Consider the following 9,890-nt stretch of genomic DNA (forward strand, 5'->3'; position numbering starts at 1 on the left):
GATGAGTATATCGTCACTGTCAACCTAATAAAAGATTCAAGGCCACTTCCCATATTTTTGCCAGGAGTGAAACATATTTCACCGATGAACAAAGCCCTAGATTTAACGGTAATTAAAACTTAATACTCGTACAAGTGTCTTAATCAAGACAGAATTAAAGATTTTCCATCTTCTGATGCTTGCCGGAAAATAGTCAAAGTGTTCACACACGTCAGATTCCATACTTACCAGTTAAAGCAAGAACGAGCATATAGGGTTGTGCTGAAGAACATACATTGCTCTTATATCTATTTAAGACCTAAAACTAGCGATTGATGAAAACGGCTACTAAGTAAGAAATCTGATCAATGTAAGAAAAGAGTCACAAAGAAACCAATGTCTCTTTTTTATTTGGAGTCTTGCGATCGAAATAAAGAAATATTTCAAATTCAGTACTTACTAAACGAAGTTTTATTTGAAACACCTAATAAAAAGAAGGAAGTTGTTCAATGTAAACGTTGCCAACGTCATAGACAAACTAAATCATATTGTCAAAATACATTTTGTTGGGTTAAATGTTCCCAGGATCATGATACAAAGGTTTGCAATAAACCTTTAACAGTACCCACTTCTTGCATTTTGTGCTCTGATGAGCATCCGGCTAACTACAAAGGTTTTCCTGTGTATAGAGAAATACAAAACAAACAGTTCCCTTCCCTTAGAAAGAGGACTTTTGAAATCAACCAGGATCATTCCATACGAACAACCCAACTAATGATAAGCAAAACCAGTCCTATCAAAATTAATAAATAATAATAATAATAATAATTTATTGTTCTTCCAAAATATACAATACATTTAGTTACAAATAACACATACATATTTATATGCAAACACAAAATATACAGTCCATCACAATTACACTAAAGCAAAACAATGCATATATGTATATATTATGTTGCCATGACAAAGTTTTTTGTGGAAGAAGCAATATTGCACCTCAAGGCAGAGCCCGTTTTGAGGTTGCAAATGTTAACATAACCAACTGATCTAAACAGAGCTCAAAGATAATACAGTTAGTTCATCATACAAAACTACTAAGAATATAAAAACGTGTGCATTTGAAATTAATAATATTTAATCTACTTAATATTTTTGTTTGTATTTAAATACTTTTAATTCTTTACTATTGCAGGATATCAAAAAGAAAATCTATGTCTTCCAAACATAATAGCCATTTTTTCAATTGTTTGACAATTAATCTATTTGAAGGTAAATTCTTTATTTCATCTGGAATTTGATTGAAAATTCTGGGAGCAATAAAATTATAGGTTTTTGTGAAAAATGTAGTGTTTGGCTTAGGTACATCAATGTTATTTGGATTTCGCAGTTTATATCTAAAAGTAGCTACTCTGTTATTTTCTATTCTATTACCACTCTTTGAAAAGAAAATCCTCATTACTTTAAAAACATACAGATGTTTCAAAGGCAGAATCTTCAAATCTCTAAAAAGCGGCAATGTGTGCTCATACCTATGCTTATTCTTTATCAATCTTATAAAGCGTTTTTGCATAAAATAAATAGGCATAATATTTGTTTGGTATGCTCCTCCCCAAGCTGATATAGCATACTCCATCCTGCTATGAACAAGAGAAAAGTAAACTGTCCTAAGTACCACTTCTGGACACATTGTCTTTAAGAAATAAAATATTCTTATTACACTATTTAACTTATTTTTTATCATACTTATATGGTTCTTCCAGGTTAAATTCTGATCTATATTTACTCCTAAATATTTTACACATTCAACTCTCTGCACAACCTTACAGCTATCACATTCAAGATTTCCATTTACACAGTTAATACACTTGTATCTAATTGGATTATGAAAAATATTGGATCCTCTTAGACTAAAATTGATGTAATTTGTCTTCTCTACACTAAGTTGCATTTTATGTTCCAAAAACCACCATTTGAGTGCAGTCAAGTCCTCAACCATAGCTTGTCTTATTTCCTCCGACGTGTTTTCTACATAACAAATGGAGGTATCATCTGCAAAAGATGATAAAGTACCTCGAAATTTTCCTTGGCACAAACTATTCATGTATATAATGAACAGAATTGCACCAAGTACCGATCCCTGGGGGACACCATATTTAACAAAACCTACTTCACTCAGAACATCACATACTCTTACACATTGTTTTCTATTAGATAAATATGATCGAAACCAATTATGAACTATGCCTCTTATACCTTCCTTCAGTAGGATATTTAATAAAATGTCATGATCAACACTATCAAAAGCCTTACTAATGTCCAGAAACAATCCAGACACACACTTCCCATTATTAGTACCTTCTGAAACTATAGAAATAAATTGGACAATTGCATCTTCTGTATTCCTGCCTGTTCTGAAACCATACTGATTTTGACTAAAAAAATTTCTTTTGTTTAGATAAGATATTAATTTTTTTTTCATAATTTTCTCTATAATTTTGGACCAAACAGAGACTAATGTTATGGGTCTATATTGATTACAGAACTTAGTACTTCCTTTCTTATGTATAGGTATCACAACTGATTCTTTCATTTTTTCTGGAAATATGCCGGTTAAAAAGCTTATATTAACAATATGAGAGAAAGGTTGACAAACACAAGAATATATGTTTTTAACTAACTTAGAACTAAAACCATCTAATCCAGGTGCTTTTCCATTTTTTAATGATCTTATTGCATCAATGACATCTTCAGGCGAAACAGGATCTAAGTACATTGACGATAGCTCTTGCTTATCATCAAAGTACTTCTGATAATTAAAATTCACTATTTTATCCGAGTCACCCAATTCATCTCTCAATCGGTCAACTACACTTATAAACAGTGGCGTCGGGCCGGGGGGGCAGGGGGGCACGTGCCCCCCCATCATTATGCAAAAAAAGAAAAAAATAATATAAATTATCTTTAAATTACGTATATGTATACACTAAAGTTACGAATGAATAACTAATATAGATCCCCCGTTAGTCTATTTTTCTGTATGCATCTAATTTGATTTCTGTGTGTGTAAAGTATGCGCGTGTTACAACTAAATTTACAAGTGCCGGTGAGCCGACTCTGGCCGGTTGCGCCCGAGCTGGAGCAGCCGATCGAATGCACCCGAGCCAGCCGACGCCGGCCGAGGGGCCTCCGAGCATTGACGACGCCTGGCGGAGGGATATCATACCAGCTCAGTGCGCGGTGTGTTGTGTTGTGTAGGTGGTCGCCACTTTTTATTCGTTCAATAAGCTTATTGTTACTAGCTGAGCTGCTATTGTTTGTGTAATTTTTGCGGATGTTCGTTTGTTATCATGTCTAAGAAACAGTCCTCTGTACTAACATTCTTTAAAAAACTTGGAAATTCAAGTGAAAGTGTAAATGAAGATAGACATTTAGCGGGAAGTAGCACTGGAGGTAGCGTCTGGTGATGAATCGCCCATCTTGTTTACGCCCAGATCGTGATGCTACATTCCAGGGCGAAAGTAGAGATCCTTCATTGGGAGTACAAAGTGCAGATATTGCAAAAGGAGCATTTCAGCCTGTTGATTGTTTTAAGGTAAGCAAGATTCAATCCAAATCGAGGCAGTTCAAAGAATCCTGGTACAGTGAATTTAATTGGGTCGAATATAGCCCCATTAAAGACGCTGCATTTTGTTTACCCATGACGACTATTTTGTCAACATAAGTCTGGTCGCGGGGAGGAGTCATTCACTAAACTGGGCATGAACAATTGGAAGAAAAGCTTTGGAAAAATTCAGGAAACATGAGAATAGTGAAATGCATAAAAAAAATCTAAACAGTTTCTCTATGAGTATAGAAAAGCAGGAAGCACGGTAGCAGATTCGTTGTCCTCGGCACATTACTAAAATGGTTGAGATGAATAGGAGAGGTATTTAAAATTCATAATTGAAAACATCCTATTCCTTGGAAAAACAGAATCTTGCCTTAAGAGGACATGATGAGAGTACTGCTTCATTTAACAGGGGGAACTTTATAGAACTGCTACAACTGAGATCTACTCAAATGGAGGAAGGAATCCAAACATTAATGAAATCCCCAGTCCATTCATACAAAAGTGCCCAGGTACAAAATGAGATAATAGATTGCATAAAAAGTGAAAATGCTTCAACAAATTGTCCAAGAGGTGAGTGAGGCTTTGGCCTACTCAATTATTTGTGATGAAACTACGGATATTTCAAACCCGTGAACAGCTTAGCATTTGCATTCGATACATTACTAAATAGATGGGACACATTAAAATCAATGAAAGGTTTTTGGGCTTCGTTGATGTGTCAGACACTACTGGTGAAAATTTACATCACACTATTAAACAGTATCTGCAGCAGTTGGGTATAAGCTTAAATAAAATGCCACGGCCAGGCATATGATGGAGCTAGTAACATGAGCGGCAAATTCAAAGGTGTTGCCTCAAGGTTCCAAGAAGAAGAGCCTAAAGCTTTGTACACACACTGCCATGCCCACTTGCTTGATCTGGTTCAGAGATTTTGTGAAGAAATAAGACAGCTTCGGAATTGCTTATCCATAGTAAATCACCTGTATAACGTAATTAATGCATCAGCTAACAGGTTTTCAATATTTGAATCAATATGTAAGCAAAGCGGAGAAACAAAAAATGAAAAGACTGATGAGCTTGTCTCGAACTAGATGGACAGTTCGACACAAAGCAATCCATGTAATTCTAGAGCAGCTCCCTGAAGTGTATGAAAACTTTGGAAGTTATTGCAAAAACGATGTATCAAATCGTAAAATTGCAGCCGAAGCTGATGGTCTAGCCAAACAAATCAGCACATTTGAATTTGTATTCAGTTTAAAACTATTGCACAGCGTTTTGAGTCAGACTGATATACTCTCCAAAGAACTGCAGAGTGAATCTCTTGACATTTCTAAGGTTTTTGCAAAAGTTGAATCAGTCATTGACTGTTTAAAACTGGACAGAAATGATGATGGCTTTATTCAGATGTGGAATGAGTCAGAAGAACAGTGTAACAAATATGGTATGAAAGGTTTGTCAGTTGAAAGGCCTTCACTACCACGCAAACGGAAGATTCCGAAAAAAACTTGAAGCTAGTAGTAGCTCTTCAGATGCTGCATTTCATCAATCACCTGAACCTGAACCTGAACAGATGTTCAAGACTGGCATTTACTTTGCTGCTTTAGACACAGTAATTGTAAACCTGCAATCTCGTTTTTCCAAGAACGATTATGATAAAATCAACTGCATTGCCCAGTTACTATTTAATTGGACCGAAATTGACAACAACGCTGTTATGGCAATCCAAAAGTTTTATAACTTGTCTTTAAGTTTCTCTGTACATCTTAAGTTTTTTCACTGTTATGCAAAGAACAATTTTGTCAAAAACAGAACAAAGCAACCACAAGAATAACGTTCCAAGAGTTGGCTGATTTTTTTTATTGAGAATGATCTTCAAGCCAGTGCACCAGATGTTTGGCAGCTACTAGAAATATCACTTTCGTGGCCTATCACAACAGCAAGCGCAGAAAGATCGTTTTCTACACTACGAAGGCTAAAGACATTTCTTCGAAGCACCATGACAGAAGACCGCTTAAGTGGGCTTGCCCTGATGTCTATTGAGCAAGAATTGACGTCTGAATACATGAAAGATAAAAAACTAGATCTGTTAGTTGACAGATTTTCAAATCTAGCCGATAGGAGGCTAATGCTTCATTAGAAAGTAACGAAAATTGGTTCGTTGAAAACCATTACTGTAGTTCTGTTCACCTTAAAACTTTGTCTTGTACACAAATTTGTTTTTGTGTTATAAATGTCCTTGCAGTTATGTCTAGAATAGAATAAACTTGTATAATTTGAAATTGAGTCTTTTTACAATCCATCAATATAGTAAAAATTGATTAAAACCAATGTTTAACAAAAATACACATATACTTTACTTTTAGTTCTTAAGTGGTAGTTTTCAAAAAAGTTTCCACGGGACCACCCCCCCCCCCCCGGAGACCCCCGTGCCCCCCCTAAATTATTAGGTCACGCTACGCCTATGCTTATAAAGAATGTGTTAAATTTATTAGCTACTTGGCAAGGCTCAGTTATACTTTTTCCGTCCTCATCTTGTAATATTATACTAATCGATTTACTTTTACTTTGTCTTGTCAATTCATTTATAGTTCTCCAAGTATCTCTACTACTGCTCTTACAATTTTCAAATTTGTCTCTGTCCCTGAGTGAGTAACCTTCGCTCAAACTGTGTAGAATAATCGCAGAAATGACAGTTTTCCTTCAAGAACAAGAATCTAACGGACACATAGGCCTATATATGTGTCACATATATATAAAACATTTTTTTATATAAAAAACATATTTCAAAAATGTTTTGAACGATTTGAAAATATTTTATCATGACAGATTAGTACGTTAGTTAATCTGCGGACTACTATTGTTTCTCGAATAAAATTAATATTCTTCTCAAAACGCTTTATGAAATGCCAACGGGTACATGTCCGTGAAATGAGTTCCTGAAATAAGTAATTAAGACTTCTAAGTTATGTTGGGTGATGAATAACTTGATTTCTTGACTTTGTCGAGTCAACCCCTGTTCAATTCAGCAAACAAGAGAAATCCAACGCTGGTGCAAGTTGAGTACCCCCTGTGATGCTGATATCTCAAAAGTTAGCTGTGTGAACAGCTTTTAATTATGTAACTTGTTCTAATAACTAGAAGATTGTCAAATAAATGTTTCCAGGAGAAGACCAAGGTGGAATGAAAGGTCTACATTCGATACTGATACTGCATATCTCTGCGTAGTTGAGAACACCATCAACTCAATTTACAGATGAGACGGGAATTTTGGTTCCATAATATCTTTCTGTGACAACGGATCACAGAGGAAAATACGCAACGGGGAACAGATAAACCTGCTGGGACAAGACTGCAATTGCTAATTAACAAACGAAATCATATATTTTGTCACAGTTACAGAAGGAATTCTCTGTTCATACAATCTGCACCAATCTCCAACTATGCTCCTTTCCCCCGTATATTAGTTTTATTATACACGATCATTGTCACAATCTTGTTTGAGGGATTATCTAGAGAATAGCACTTCTTCCAAAACACTCTGAAAAACAATGAAAGACACACTGCATATTATCTTTCACCCCCTCTTTGCCTCATGGTTGGATAAGAAACCCCAACCCTAAAAGAGACTTGAGTGCCGACCGTGAATAATAACTTCCACTATTAGAAACAGGTAACGGATATTAGAGCAAGGGTTCTTGTTTTTATCACTCCAATCAGGTAACAATGTAGTGTAAATTGATTGGGAAGTCTAGGAGTGGTTAAGTTAAGAGAAGTCATAGGACTAATAAGTGAAGTATATATATATATATATATATATATATATATATATATATATATATATATGAAGCTCATACGCAATAACCGCCTCCACAACTAGGTCCTGGGTTGCCGCCTTTACTCTTAAAGAACTACGGACCAATTTAATTTTCAGTAGTTTGGTTTATAAACTATATGATAATTGACTCTAGTACTGATCTAAAATAACTGTATATAACAAACTTTATCATTATAGTGCAATATAGTGTTATATATGTTTGTAGATTGTATTAAATGTCTACAGCATGATCGGCCATACACTGAAAGTTAAAGAGTGCTTGACAACGAGAAATATAACGAAAATGTTTGATTGCATCAGAAGTACAACCAAGAACAATCTCAATAACATTTTGATGAAGAAATCTACCCCTTTCCTTCGCCAATGAACTTAACTGCTTCATAGACCACTTTCATGTAGGACCTTTTGGAGTAAATATCACTAGATTTATCTTTCCGGATTAGCTTTTAGCCAGTGCATAAAAACCGTTAATATTAATGAAAGTCCTTTGGCAGTTCAGGTACACGAAATTCTAAAGAAATCGCTAAAATATGAATATTATTAGGTTAGGGTGAATATGGAGGGGAAAAAAACTGTGGTTATGGGTACTCGAATCTCCTGATGGAGACAACATCGTAGTGTTGTATTTTTCTCACAATGGTGTTAATTGATAATAGAGAGGCTAGGAAGATGGCATGTCAAGATACCACCTTGGCTCAGCCTTAACATCTACGTTGCCTCCAATTATGAAACTAAAGCTTCATGATATGATGGAGTTATCAGTCGCTGCCGACCTCAGTACAGGTAGGTCTCTCAAGATACAGGTAGGATTATGTTTAGGTAAGACTCGTCTACATCCCTTTCACGAGGGATTTCACTATAGCTAAGAGTCCATCCCAAAAAAGGTGACGATTATTGTTTACCAATAAACAGTAGAAAATTATTCATAATGTAGAATTTCGGTCATGTGCTAAAAAACGACAAACATGGTCGCTTCAAGTTTTGATAGTCATCTAGATATATTTTGGCCTCACCCCACAATGTAGACCATAAGTAATTACTAAAAAGCTTGTTATTTTCATATTGGCCCTATTGTTTGGACACATATTAAAAAGTCAGTTTGATATGATACACTCATAAACTATGACAAAGTTCTACTTTGAAGAACCATTACAAAATTAGAAAGTTAGTTATTCAACGTTATTCCGACGTATTGCTGACTAGATGCCAGTTTGACTTCAGTAGTACGCACTACACGTTTTATAATGCTAGAGAATAATTGAATGTAACAGGAATATTAATGGATAATACTGATGGGTGGAGATATAGAGATCTCCATTCCCACTCGGTGGTGACCAAACTACACCCGTAATGACCTAAAAGAATGATCAACTTTCTTTATACTCTGATATTTGTTATTTAGATTTATTACGGTTGACAAGGTTCAACTACTTTATCCTCTATTTGATTCCTCATGCTTATTCTTACTTTAAAAGATAAGGACGATTTCAAACCAGGTGTAATATATGTAAAAAAATAAATAAAAGAAACGTCCTGCAACAGTTTGCGATGTTTCGTAACTCACCAGAATACATTATATAGGCAGTATTTCATAGACAATGAAAGTAAATAGAAGATTTAAAAAATTTAATCATTTGCGAATTCAAAGTACAAATGACAATGATTATTATTTTTGTACAAATACAGTATTATTTTTGTAATTGGTTTATTGTGAAAAGAGTTTTAATTTATAATAGAAAACTGTTAGAAAATTAAAGTGAATATTTTGCTGTATACATTTATTGGTAGCAGTATTTTAGATTGAGAATTAAACCTTCAATACAACAATTAGCATAGTAATAAAATTTCATTAGTACATTTAAATTAAACAAACTGTCTCCTCGCCCTAGAGAGTCGAAACAAAAAATACACACTTGTTTTAGTGTGTGTGAGCCATGTTTTGTTGGCTGGTTCAGATAGAATCCAGAGGCGATGTTTCGGGTGGTCTTGGACCAGCAATAATTCACCCCATCAGCTGTTTAATTAACCGCGAGATAGGATCAGCTGAATAAAGTGGCTCTCGCAGCTGAGCTACACACCCCGAGAATTAGCATACCGACACCAATCAGACATAGCTACAGCTACTGCCCGGTCCCCGGCCCGCTACGCTGGACACTGCTTCTGCTCTTCTTTTGTAATTGAAATCTTAGTTTACCCTTAATCGAATAATTAATTACGAATCGATGAATAACCTGACTTAATAATTAACTTGTGACGAATGAGTGGTTTGATTTGCAATTCATCTACATCTAAATGGTCACATTTACGTACTTGAGTGGTAGCAGAAGGGGAATTGCATTTTTACAACTCTTCTTACACTTTGAAGGTACATTAGAAACCAAATGACAAGAGAAGTCCACGAAAAAATCAAACCATCGAATGACTTTCAGTTAGAACAGTATTCTTACACTAGTGTCTACATTT

This window comes from Homalodisca vitripennis, chromosome 4, assembly GCF_021130785.1.
Source record: "Homalodisca vitripennis isolate AUS2020 chromosome 4, UT_GWSS_2.1, whole genome shotgun sequence".
NCBI lineage: Eukaryota > Metazoa > Arthropoda > Insecta > Hemiptera > Cicadellidae > Homalodisca > Homalodisca vitripennis.